We start from the raw sequence: 14,677 nt of genomic DNA on the forward strand, positions 1-14,677 counted from the left end.
TTAGTAACGTGGAAGTCAGAATGTTGCTGGGAATAACTATTTAGTATAAGTGGGTTTACAATATTGTTCCTACTGACCAAATACAGACAAATAAAACCTACACTTTTTAATAAGGATTACATCCTGTCACTTTTGCTTATAATGGCTTCTCACGCCAAGGCACTACTCAAAATAAGTGAGAGACAGAGAATCTGACCCCAAAGATATAAAAATTAAACTGTTGTAAATCCACTGAAATGAATGGTGCTAGTCCAGATTTATACCAGTTTAATAGAATTTAGCCCTACAGACTAAATTCTACAGTTACAATGGCTGTGATTTTGATCTTACTTCTGGGGAAAGTAAGACAATCAGACCCTTAGTATCATGCATTATAATTATGTTGGAGCCTCATATATGAGGAAATTAATTGTTGCTAAATTCCATACTAATTTTCTTACAATTTATTATACTTAATGTAATTATTGAATGCTAAGGAAAATGCAAGCTAACAGCACAGCCAAGAGATAAGCATGGATTAGTATTCATTTGTAGAGGATCATGAGGTTTTCTATTATGACAAAAAACATTTCCAAAATCAGTACACATATTTAATTGATAATAATTTAATTCAGTTCTCACAGCCATGTGAATATTCCATGAATCTCTTTTATATGGTCCAGTTCAAACCACAACAATGTAAGGCTAATCCTGCAGTGGAAGAGCCAGCTCAGGTGTTCTAATGCCTTTTATCTTTCTCATTGTGTTTGATTGGAGAAACTAAGACATGGCTTTGGAGTTCTGCCAAACCTTAGAGGATACTGTTTGCAGAGTAAGGCAGATAGTTGCTCTTGGCATAATTTAGAACCACCTTCAAGCTCCTGTTGCACAACACAGAAGGACTGGTGTGCTTAGACCAGCAACAAAACCAAATCGAGAGTAAAGGTGGGTTGCTATAGTTCACAATCTGACCCACCCATTTTACAGAATGCAGATTTGTTAAAACATATACAGTGTTTGCTACCAGACTATCCATTTTTATGACAGCCAACAGTCTCATGCAGTTTAAAAGGGAGCTTATTTTTCCTGTGAAATAACATATAGCTGACAATAAATATTCATTATGAGTAATAGTGTATAGGAATATCAACTCTTAATGTAAAAAGTACTAAAAAAGAATATCAGACCCAATACCATCTACTGCATTAGTCAATTTAATCAGACTAAAAGAAACAATGCATATTCCAGATAATAGTTTAGACACTAATAAGTTTAAATGAAAAGGAATGTGAATTTAAATGGGTTCATCTTCAAAGTGTCTTATAACATCCTGACTATTAGATTTTGTCTATGATACACTTTTTCAAAAACAAAGTACTGATGTTATTAAAAATTCTGCTTAAGGAGAAGAATTTTATCTGAATCAATCCATGTTTTTAAAAGTAATCTAATTTATTATTTCAGTGATTTCTTTTCTTATCCTGGAAAGCAGGATTCAGGCATAATTGCAAAGAAGTGAGTCATCACTAAGTTACTTCAAGGCCTTCTCTATATAGCGACTACAATTCATATCTACACAAAAGCTTCATTCTCTCTGTGTTTAATATTGGTATCTTGCTATCTGCCAAGTACACTACCCATTTACTTGCTCTTATAGAGCTGATCTGGTCTGGTCTGGTCTGGTCTGCAACACTTATCAGTTGGCATTTTCTTAAATGAACAACAGAGCTGACGAAAGAGCATGAAGATCTGTTCAGAAACATAACTGCTTCAGAACTGGGCTGCAGTTAAGCTAGGGCAGGCAGGGAGTGGTGTCCGGGAGCAGGGTGGGTGGCCAGAGCTGGGCCCGAGATTGCAGGGCTGTGACAGAGCACGGGTTGGTCACCTTCCCACTATCCCAATCCCAGTCCTGGTCCCGGCTCCAGCCCCACCTCATCTGCCCTGCGGAGTGTGCCCTGTCCATGGGGGTCCTGGCCCAGTCTCCATGGAGACCCAACCCACCCACCTGCTCCATCCAGCACCCATGACAGTGGGTGGAGGGTGGATGGGCTGGGGTGCCCAGGCAGTGGGGCCAGGGCCAGGAGCGATGGCGACATTGGCAGTGGCAGCTGGAAGGAACCGCCACTGCCAGAGCTGCTGGGAAGCGGAGTCTGGCCACTGCACCACCTCTGCCCTGCAGCATGCTTGGGCTGCCTTCTGTGCCGGCACTGGGCAGGGCTGAGGGACTTGCAGCACTCTAGATAAAACCTGTTGGTGGGCTAGATCTGGCCTGCAGACCATATTTTGCCGATCCCTGGTTCTGCTCTTTTTCTTTTGCTCCTCCTTTTGCTATGTGACCACCTCCATTTTGATTTATTGTACTGTGATCTCTATTTACTATCTCTCTGTCCTAAACTGTGTGTTCATTTTTTAATTTCCAGCTGTCTCTCCAGACTCTTCTCATAGATGTCCTGCTTTTAACACATATACATCTTTACACCTTTCCTTCCAAGACTTTGTCCTTCTTATCCTTCTCCAATCTCATAGGTGTGAGGGCCGGGCCCCGATCCCGCCACCAAGCATGAGTCGGGAGGGGCGATCCGCGGCCCACCTTTGCGCATGTGGGCTGTGGCCAGCAGCCCAGGCACGCGGGGTTGGAGAAAACCGGCGGCGAGCTAGAATTAGTCATAAACACGTAGTGGTTGATTGAAAAGATTGTTTACTTACACCCGAAGATGGTAATGGTGTAGGCCGGACAGGTTTTCAGGCACAGCTCTGCTTAGATCCTCGCTGGAAGACCAACGACAAGTTCGATCGCTCCCACGGAGTTGTTTAAGCTCCGCAGGTCCGGTTCGGTTCCCTGGTCCCCCGGAGTTGTTTAGGCTCCATGGGTTTGAAAATTGGGTTTACGGGAACGGGATACGTCTTGGATTGCGCTCGGCGACGGGGAGAGGATAGAAGCGAAAGCTCCGTGGGTTTGGTTATTAAGCCTCTATTGCCTGTTTAAGAGAGGTGCGTAGGATCCGCAGCGCTTAGAGATCTTCACACAGCGCGAAGTCTCCTCCCCCTCCTGGGGTTCGTAAAGTCCTCCAGTTTTCCTCTCTCTCTCTCTCTCTCTCTCTCTCCGACTTGGGCGGAAACTACCCAAGCCTTTTGTACGGCTAGCAAGCCAATAGCTAGCCGCCACGTGTGCCTACATTTAGAGCCGGCCAATAATGTGGCACGAATCCAAATACAAATGGCGGGAACTCCTTTGCAACGTGCATCACTAATATGCAAAAGAAATGCACCCTGCAAAGAACCTGTAATTTGGCGGGAAATCCCCCGTTGCACCAGAGCTCTCTCCCGCAGCAGAGAACTCTATCATGCAAAGAAAGCTACAATCGGTGGGAAAATAATTTAGCAGTGCCGAAGCACACACAAAGAAAAAACCACAACTTTGGGTTGTGACAATAGGCAGCAGCAGGCCCTAGTCAGGGGTTTACAATTTTTCCAGTCTGAAAGCAGGAAGCTGCAAATTGTTACTCAGTCATATCATTTTGTTCTGAGACAGTAGGGTACTGCTGCTGAGTTGAACATATGGCTGATACTTTGCAGTTCCTGCAGGAAGGTAAAATTTTGCCCTAAACAGAAAGGAGTTATTGAAGGAGTTCAGCAGCTTCCACTGCTCTTGCTCCTGAAAGCACAACATGTTCTGTTTCTGATTATTATTCTGAAGCAGAAGTTAACTACGCACTATTTCTAGGGTTGAATTAACATCAACAGACGTGCTGCTGCTCAGGGATTATTGGTACGATTGGAATTTGTATTTTTCTAAAAAAGACAAATACATCCATTTCAGCTTCATGCCAAACACAAGAGGGTAAAAAAATTAATGATAGAAAAAAAAGACTGTTACCAATACACCTGTGAATTCCTCTGAATTATATGGGTATAAGAAGTAACAAAATATAGCCTACTATCCTTTCATCTCTAATGCATGACTCCCCATCTTCATACTTTTTGTTTAACTGATTCATGAATGTCACCTTTTCTTCTTGGTTTTCAGGGCTCCTCATTTTTCATTATTAATGTTAATTATTTTGCACAGAATAAATGCTATTTTGGAAAGAATTTGTCCTACATAGCTTGGTTATGGGTGGAATACTAATGATTCTAATTCTGATACACTCCAATAAAATCAAGCACCCTTATTTCTCAGGGAAGAAAATGGATTTGAGGACTCTTAACAAGAGTTCAGTCTTACAATTGTGTACTTAAATGTAGAAAAGTGCTTTAATCTTTTTTTTTTTAGTTAAAGGAAACTTTTTTCAAAGACATTACTCTTTTATATTTCTTTAGGGTTTGTGTGGGAAAAAAAAAAAAAAATTAATCAATTAGCCCTGGATGAAGATTAATCACTTACGTATATGTTAAAATAAAAAAAATACTTTTTTTAAAAGACTTTATTGTACAAGGTCTATAGCATTTTCATTTCCACATAGATTTTTTTTTTTACTGTATTGTTTGTTTGCATTTTATGATTCTGTATATGGCAGTCATGTGAGTTGAATGACAAAGCAGTTCATAAAGCCATCATCCAAAACCAATTATAATCAATAGGCATTTTCAAAGATTCCAACAGGTTTTAGATTAGGCCACTTAGGAAAAGTTAAGATCACTTGTAAGTTCAGTGAAACAGTCATGCTGATAAATTGCAATGACATTTACTGAGTTCTTACAAACTGGACAGTAGACATTATATAACTACATTATCTTCTCATATTAATACAATATAAAGAAAGAGCAAACCCTGAGCATCGTTGCAGTTTTGCAATGAATCACTTCAGGCAACTGAATATTAGCTTATGAGATAATTGAGGCTGTAGTACTTTGAATTACAGAACCTGTGTTCTAGATAGGAAATTCTGGCTATCAAGTCAAAACCCACTGCAAGCACCAAGGGGAATGCCATTTGCTTGCTTGCTTGCTAATGTACAAAGACTCCTTGAATTTTTCTGAAATTGTATAAAATGTGCATTTTGACTCATGTTCAGTAGTGTCCAAAGTAAGGTATATATGTACTTGTCAGAAGATCTTTTTATTAGACCAATTAGATTTTTGCAGAAAAAAATTCTTTAAAGAATTGTTTTTGCAAAAATCTAGTTGGTCTAATAAAAGATACTACCTCTACCACAAGTCCTGATTGCTTTTCCTACTAGACCAATATGGTTACAACCTGAATACTTGTCAGAAGATAATATTTAATTTCTTCCAAAAACTCAAGAGTGAAAACTAATTCATCTCCCTTTCTGGTCTGTACCTCCATTAATTTTTTTAATTGCCTTTCCTGAGGATCTGGCATTTCATTAATTTAGACTACCCAGAAAACTGCTTATCAGGTTTTTAGTTGAGCCTTGAGTCAGAAGCATTTAAAATTATTTAAAGGCATACTTGTTAGAAGTCAGTGCACACACAAGGAGCCAGACAAACTACACAGAGTTAAAATAGTGGGACTTATTATGCATTAGATATTCCACGGTACCTGTTTCATCTGTCTGCTCCTATTCTTTGATAAATAAAAGCTGAACTTGGGCAGCTTACCTGTGATAGAGGCAGGGCTTAGTTACCATGACTAAATACAAACAGACATTCAAGAAGTCTGAGAAGGAAGCACTTTAAATCTCATGCTGTACTCAAAGTGCCCTATATTAGCATGGGAGCAAACAGAACGGAGGTTTGCCTTTGGAGGGTGGGGGCATGGAAGCGGCCTACACTGGCTGAGGCCAGCAGGCTGGGGGTGCTCCTGCACACCTCCCAGGAGGCCAGAGCAGCCCTTCTCCCCAGTCCTGCCCCCCCCCGCCCCAACTTGCTGGCTCAAGTCGTGGTGGGGGAAGCAGGCTGGGTCCCACACAGCAGGGGGCTGCATTTTCCCAGCTGCAGCCAGGAGCTGCAACTCAAGAGATGTATTGCTTTTTGCCATGCAAGGAACTGGAGGCAGGAAGAGAATGGAGCCATCTTGCCTTGTGGTTCCCCCACCCCATGCTTGCTGGCTTGGTTCTGGGGAGAGCCAGGCCAGGCCCACATGGCAGGGAGGCTCTGTTTCTTCCCCTACTCCCCATCCCCAGTTCCCAGTGCAGAGAAAAGTAGCACAACCCCAAGCTGCAACTCCTGGCTACAGCTGGGGGAACAGAAACGCTCTGCCACACTGATGCAGCCCAGCCCCTGACTCAAGACCTGACCCAGCAAGAGCTGGTGTGGCCCACATGGCAGGGAGGCTCCATTTTCCCAGACCCCCAGCTGCACAGGCAAGAAACAGAGCCTTTTCTGTCTCTTCTCTCTGACAGCACAGGGTCAGAACGGGGCTGGTGGTTGCCCAGAGCACTGGCCAAGGCTAGTAAGCCACCTAGTGAGGGGCCCCTGGGATGCCAGAGGAATACAACCTACCTTGACTCATTGCAGGATGTGGTACAGAAGTTTGATAAAGAGCTCTAACCTATATTGCTTTAGTCTGATACCACATCCATCCAGGACTAACCTAGAGTGGGATATCCCATTTTTAAAGTGCTATATGTGCCACAATCATCTGTTTGGTTATGACTGTAAATAGTTTTCTGTGTGCTTATTATGTGATAAGTGTAACATCTGTACCTAGTCTTTCACCGTCCTCTTACCATTGATACAAGTGGACACATGAAACAGTTACTCTGGAGAAGGTGATACATGATAAGGGCCACCCTACCACCTTCTTTTGGCTTTTTTTACTGCTTAAATTCTGTCCAGACAAAAACAGTTTGCCATACTGCTTTAAACAGCAAATAGCTAAAGTATCTCTGATGTTAACTCCACAGTAAGTTTAAATTTTTAATGGCAAAAACTGCATTTCCAATCAGTAAAGAAGTTCTAGTATCTGACATATGATATCATTTATCATATGACTTTTCAGTCCAGTTTCACAGATGTATATGATCATTCAAAAAATGAACAAAGATTTCATAAGAAATAGGTACTTAGCAAAGGAAAAAGGCTGCTTAAGTCTCTCACTGACCACTACTCAAGTTGATAGGAATTTTGCTATTGATTTCAGTGGGAATATGATTGAGTCTAATAACACTGACACTATGCCCATTGAAGTATTTGTGATTTTTTCAGTCAATTTTAATGTGTTTTTGATCAGAGGAAAAATCACCTAATATGCCAGATGAGAACAATGAAAGTTTATTTTTTAAATAATGCAACATTGATACTTGGAAAGCAACCAGATGTTTGTATGCCTCAGTTTAGGAGTATCAACTTTGTAAGCTCATGAAAGGAGTCAGAGAGTAGTAATTATTCCCTTTCTTAAGAAGAGAGAGCATGGATGATTATAACTTTCTGAAAAATCAGATCCTTTTCAAATATCTTCAGTTAAAACCTCACAATTAAGGCACCTAAAACTTATGGGTTTATATTTGAAAATCTTGATAACAAATCTGCCTATTTGGAGATAAACTCATTCTTTCTTTTTAGTCCAGTAAATAGAAATACCTTATACAGAAAACCTCCAATTTTACAGACCTCTTAACACAACTTGATTCTCTCTCCTTTCCTCTGAAATGCAACATGTAAACTTAAAATAAAAGATCTATCATGCTGCTCACATAGAAACCAAAGGAAACAGGCAAACAGAAGTTTTTGACAAGCTGTCATATGTAAGAACTTGTGCATAATTCATTAATATAGATTTAAAAGAAAAATTTAAGTTTTCAGTTTACAAGTTCAAAAGCAAACAAATTTTAACTCATAAACTGTCAAACTAACATAATGATTTTATAATGACATTGATTTTTAGCACATCTCAAAATGGATTTCTTTCATACAGGAACAGTGTATTGATTTGAATTTGGGAACCCATTCATAACAGCCCTGAGCAATTCCAGATGATATCCATCTGACTTGAGAAGTAAGATGAATGAATGATCACCGATTCATTCAGCCATACTGCTTCCCCATAGAAAACCTTGTTTCTTTAAAAATAATCAGGACATACTTATATTAAGGATCCTACCTTTTAATTTTCATTGGGTACCTATAAATGAGCGCAGCGGGTGCTCCGATGTGCTGTAATTACAATGCACTGGAGCAGACCTGATAACTCAAATCTGCTGGACCATGGTAATTACCACGCTCTAGCCAGCCTCTACGTCTCAGGTATCAGCATCCCCATGCTTCAAAATTTCAGTGGGGGTGCTTGAACTGAAGCTCATTAAACAAGCTTTAGTTCAAGCACCCGCAACGTCATTTGAAATGCAGGGACACTGATGCATGAGAAGCTCCAGCAGTTTTATTACAGTGACTCTTGAAGCCACTCTAATTAAAGTGTCCTTTCACCCCCGGAGCACATTTAAAATTGTCCACTGTGAATTAGTCCCATCCTAAACCATTGTAATCTGTTCTGATTTTTGTACCCAATTCAGGTAGTTATGACAGTAATTTGTAGAGTTTGGAATTTCCTCCACATTCATTTACTTATTCTGGGGATTTACTTTCCGGCAAGATTCATGGAATTACTGCAAATTGTCCAATAAACATATCCCAATCTGTGCTCAACTCAGCGGCACAACTCGCCTCCGTGCTGAGAACATGGCAGTAGTGCACTTTGAAATAAAACACATTTGATGTGCTTTAGTTCAAAGCGCCCCACTGCCATTTTCTCAGTGTGGGGACATGCTGCACTACTGATGTATATGACACACAGGAGCTTTTAGTTAGCGCAGCTTGTTCATTAAAAGCACCTGGCGCTGCATCGGGGACACGTAAAAATGCCCTTAGATCTCTAGGTAGGTGAATCTCAGTGCAAACTGTACAGAAGTTCAGGAAGTATAGATCAGTCTAAAAAAAGCTAACTGATCTATATTAAGTGCACCTCAGAGGTTGTCTAATTTAGGTTGGGTCCAGTGAGACTGATCTAACTGAACTTCTGTACAGTTTCCCAGTGTAACCCCAGGGCTGGGAAAGCCCAGCTGTTGGCCCCAGCCTCAGGGCTGCACTTTTCCTACCCCACTCCCCCTGAGCCCACCAAACACCCCATCCGGCAACCTGCTTCTGGTGCTGCTTTTGCCAGAGTTTGCCAGTGCTGGCAGCTGAGAAAAGTTGGGATGGGGGAAGGGCAGGTGGGTGGCATGGGGAGGGTTGGTTCACTAGGGTGGCTTGCTTGTTTGGAGGAGGTTGGGGGGCTAAAAATAGCCCCTGGTCCTTGAGGAGAGATGTCCTCCGCAGATCCTGCTTGCCCCTCTGATCCCTCCTCCTGGAGCCTGCTGTTTGCCCCCACAATCTCTCCAAGCCCTCCCACTACCCCTCCATCCTAACTTACCTTCGAACAGGTGGCCATTTTAACCTCTATGTAACCTCCCCCTTAATCTACCTCCCTGAATGTCTGTACATACCCTTAAAGTTACCATTTCCAGTACAATACTTCCCCTGAACTATTCAACCCTTACCCTAGATCCTACCTCACCAGATAACAACCCCTAATTCAAAACTAGCTATTCCTATTTCAGTTTCTCATTATACAACACACAGCATCAGGAGGACAGCATCAGTTTTATTATTTTTTTTAAAATACCAAAAAATAACATTTCTGCAGCAGTGGAAAATGCTAAAACAAAAACAAAACAAAAAAAATCATTATTTGACCTGTGCCAGATATTTGATCATTTTTTATTTTGTACATGCTCTGATAACATGACATGATTTGTACAAAAGAAAACAAACTGGCATGCAGAGAAACAGAAAGAAAATCACATACACCCCCAATCAGAATTTAAAATCAATCATCTGCCTATCCAGAGATTAGATGGTATCTTCTACATAGTAGAACACATAGTAGAATACATGGCATTATCTGAGAAATCTAGAAGTTAAGTCTTTTTCTTTTTCCTGAATTTGTGTGTGAGTGAATGGCTCCAAATTTAGGTCTGCAGGGCAGGAGATAACACCAGGCAGAACCAGAATAACCATAGTCATACAGTGCTATGCCTAGGTACTAAACCATTTTTCTCAGAAGAGCTAATTAGCCCAGGCAGAAGTGTGCTAACATGCTTCCAGTTTCAGAGCTAGCTCAGGATATCTGTGCACAGAGCACTGTATAATCCTTCTTGATGCCTTCTCAGTTCTTTGATTAGGACTCTCCTTCTTGTAAAGAGAGATTCCCCTCCCTTTTGAACAGACCAGCCAATGAAATGAAAAAGTAGAGCAGTCTCATACTCAGCTGCATTCAGAAATTTTACTAGTTGTTCCATCTCAGCCCCTCTTCTCTTCTTCCTTGGTCAGATTTCCTGTTCTTACCAAGCCTCCTATATCCCAGGATCATAAACTGGTCTGCTAATCAGGCACCCCAATGAACAGCACCCTCCAGGACTCCAACTTGGAATTACTCCTACTCCTACTGGAGCCAGAGCTGAGTTAACCCCCTCACCATGCCCCTGCCAGACCTCTGCCAACAGCTATGATCCCAGCTGTTACAAGAGCTGGGCCCCAGGCCCAATCCCTTCTAGCTTTCTTCTTGGCTGAAAGGTGGAGAGGAGAGATCTGTGGTATTTGGGTCTTATAAAATAGGATTCCTGTGGTGAGAAACCCCTGCTCCCTCCTGCTTGTTACAGAGGATGGGAGGAGGTGGGAGCAGAGTCCCTGGCTGGTGCTAGAGGAGGCTGTAGCATTTTTAAACATTCCAGCTGGGGAATGTCACACAGGCTATACCTGTGTCTCATGGCTAAAATGATTCCCTTTTAAAGCATTTCCAATTGTGTTTTACTTGAAAACATTTCAAGAGTTACTTCTGTCTGCATCCACTGAGGGCGCAGTGAGTACAGCCTGGTTGCCTGCAATAAGGATAACAACATTTCCTATCAACCAGAATTGAAATAAATTAATGAAATGTCCCCACCTCCCCTGCATATAGGTCATCCATGTAAATGAGATTTATTTCATTTAATCTCTTCCTCTATTAATCAATGAATGGTGGCAGAGTTCCTTCCATTACAAGTTTCAGACAGCAACCTAATGAGCTTGGACTTCCTTTGGTAAAGCAAAAAGCAGATATCAGTAAATAGAAATACCTAATATTGAAGACCTAAAATTTTGCAGACTTCTGAATACAGCTTGATTTTCTCTCTCTCTCTCCCTCCCTTCCTCTGAAATGCAACATGTAAACTTGAAATAAAAAATCTACCACACTGCTCATATAAAGAAGAGCTCCTTCGTAAACAAGAACAGATACCACGGGGCACGTTTAGACAAGCACGTACATACGGTATGCAGCACTGCAGACGCATCTGCAGCACTGAAGACCACATGTACCACACTTGCAGGCATTCACTGCATTGCTAATTTGCAGCACACTGGGTTTTTTGAAACCAGAAGATCCCAGTGTCAAAAATACCTGCACTGGCCAAGCTTCGTGCACTGGATCACCACTGCTGAAGCCCCAGGAAGCCCCCAGGATCCCAGGTAAGGCTGCTGGGGCCAGCTCAGGTGCTGGCGCCGGCCTTCTGCCATGCACCAGAATTTGTGTGTGGGGGCATTAGGACTGTGAGAAACAGGAGCGTTCAACTTCGCCATCCATTTTGATGTTTCAAAGGAACAGTGTTTCATTTCAAGTTTTGTTTAGTTTTGAAAATACTGTTCCATTCTGTTTCGTCAAAACAGTTTTGCTGTTTCGATTTTCGACCAGGCTGGAGAGGGGAATTCAGCCGGGCTGAGTTCCTTTCCCCAGCCCGATCACAGCCCTGGTTCTCTCCCATCTCCCACCACCTGCTTTGAAATTTGAAATGTTTTGAAACTTTCAAAACATTTTGACTGCCCTCATTTCATTTCAAGGCTGTTTTGAACCCCATTGTTTTGTTTTTATTTCACTGTTTTGAGCTCGAAATGAGTCAAAAACAGTGTCGAAACAAAACAGCTGGTGACATTTTGCAGAGCCCTAATGGGCATTCCCCAGGGACAAGAAGCAGTGGCACAACTATGTGCGGCTGCTATTTGTCCCTAGGGAAATGCACGTGCATACTGATTTGGATCCACACACAGGGGCCAGAAATACTTCCAGAATGCTACACGATTGGATCTTTCAAGTAAGTAAAAAAAGTAAATTGGGTCATCTAACCTATTAGGCCTGTGTGAAGTGGCTAGTATTTGCTTCGGATTTGGCCAAATCAGGGGACAGTGATTCGATTTGATGATTCAAATCACTGTCCTGAATTGATTTGGCCAAATCTGATTCGGAGATTCAGCTGCTGCTGAATCTCTGAATCAGCCAGGCCATCCCTTACCCCTCTCCCAGCCTGGCAATGGCTGCCCCACCCGCCCCAGCTCTTGGCACTTGGAAAAAAAAGGCCCCGACTCACTGGGTGCTACCAGGTGGGGGGGCGATCCCCACTGCCCCCACTGCCCCATGCTGCGTAGGGGGCTCTGCACAAGCCCCCCCACCCCTCCCTGCTGTTCCAGTCCTCCCCATGGCTGCCCTGCCCACCCCAGATCTGGCCCTTTAAGGAAAAAAACCTGAGAGAAACCCCCGGACTCACCTGTTCCTGCCTGGTGGAGGGCGATTCTCGCTGCCCCCCACCACATGGGGGGATCTGCATGAGCCCCCCAAAGCCCTGAAGCCACAGCAGGAACAGTTAGTCTGAGGGTTTTTCTCATTTTTTTTCCTTAAAGGGCTGGAGCTGGGGTGGGTGGGGCAGCAATGGGGGGGGCTGGGGGAGTGGGTAGGGGTTGGGGAAGGTGGTGGGGGTGCTGAGAGAGCAGGCAGGGGATGGGGCCTGGCAGGGGTCCCCCCATGGCCCCCTCCCCCCCACCCCTACTTACCAGCTCCGAGTCTGGCTGCAGCTCCCTGCTGCAGCCACCGGGGACTGTCCAAATCATCAAATCTCTCTGAATCTTTTCCAAAGATTTGGAGAGCTTTGAATCGATTTGGACCTTTTAATTGGTTCCCTGATTAGATTCAGATTTGGAGATTCAGGCACCGAATCGGGCTGAATCTCCTCTGAATCGAATCACCACCCAAAGCTTTGCACAGCCCTATGACCTATCCCATTCTACACTTGCCTCATTTCTCATCACATCCTATTTAAGACCGTAATGTATGAATGGCTGATCAATTTTACAAAGACATTTTAAAAATGGGATGGAGAGGCATATTAACAGAAATGCAGCGCAAGAAGGAACAGACTGGTGGAGACTAGCAGAGATTTGCCCCATACTACAGAAATCGTTGTTCACAAGTTATTATTAACTTCTTTTCCTGCTTGGGGAGTATCTAGGAATAGGTCAGAATGTAGTCAGGTTTTTTAAAATGTATTTGGCTGCAGTTTTCCATAGATGTAGATTATGCTTTGATCTGCTGTTCGAAATCTGAAATCAAATTGTGTATTGTGGCATATTTCCAGGATGGACAACAAGTGGTATAAACCAGGAGTCTACTGTGAATGTGGAATATTTTATCCTATGCATCATTTCTTAGTTGACCTTAATCACCACATCATACAATAGACACATAGCTCCATTAGCAAGCAGCAGTAGTCATGCCTTATATTCTAATGGGCCAGTCACTAAAGGAGGAACAATTATTGAAGGTATGCCACAAGTAGTCCCAGAAATCTCGTTTAACATACTTAAATTATTTTCCTATATGGTTATCTTTTATAAAATTTACCCACATTCAGAAATAATTCTAAAATTACTGAAATTACATGGGGTGTGGGGGAATTACCATATTTACATGTATACTACATGTATCCTCCCTCCCCCAAAATTCAGCTCTCCCAAACTGGTGTGCATGTCTTAAGCAGGAAAGCTTTTTTTTTTTACCCCTGGAATAGAAGCATATAGGAGCTGTATTGCAAAATGTTTGCCAGTCTCTTTCTCAGCAAGTGAGCAGGATGGAACCAAGTCCATCCTGCATTAACCCTTGCATAGCCACACTCAGCTTCCTGGCTGAAAAAGAGGCTGATAACTTTTGTAAAACAAACTCTCCATGAAAAAAACTCAGCTCTAGACCATGACTATAGGAAAATCTTTTATTCTATGTTCTGTCTTCCAAAAAAATGTGTGTCTTATTTGAGGGATGTGGTATATGAGAATATATATATTATGCTCTGAGAACAATTCTTACATGCTGCTTTTTACATGATTTTTTTCTTCAAAAATCTTACACACTGCTATTCCTGAACTAGTGTACATAACAATGGTCTTGGGGAGTTCCATATTTGTAAAGCAGAACATCTTAATTCTTGTCTCTCTAAATATAAAACAGCTAAACTCTCACAGCTGTTTTTTAACAAGAGTTCAAGCAGAAACAAATTACAAAGACTAAATGCTGAGAGACTCTTCACAGAAGTGCCCATTGGCTAGGCACAGCTGAAATATCAGGATGTACACTAATGTGTTACCTGGGAGAAAATCCTCCTAGGACATCATTCTTAGCTTGTGTGTAGCATAAACAGGAGATGTTTCCCCCCCAAAACACATAGCAATAAGACCAATCCATTCCCTTTCCTCTCAGAAATTTTTTTAAAGGGAGACCCCTCAGACTGATGTGCATCACCTACCAGTAGCAGGAAATGAAGATGCCATGGCTCACCTTTTCCAACCCACCAGAAGTATGGCCCTTACCCTTCCAGCCGCAAACCAAAATCTTCACATTGTTGCAAGCCCTGCGACCAGGCTAACTGACATGTGCTCTGCAAACTGTTTGCACGGGGTTGCA

Source organism: Alligator mississippiensis, chromosome 7, assembly GCF_030867095.1.
Source record: "Alligator mississippiensis isolate rAllMis1 chromosome 7, rAllMis1, whole genome shotgun sequence".
Classification (NCBI taxonomy): domain Eukaryota; kingdom Metazoa; phylum Chordata; order Crocodylia; family Alligatoridae; genus Alligator; species Alligator mississippiensis.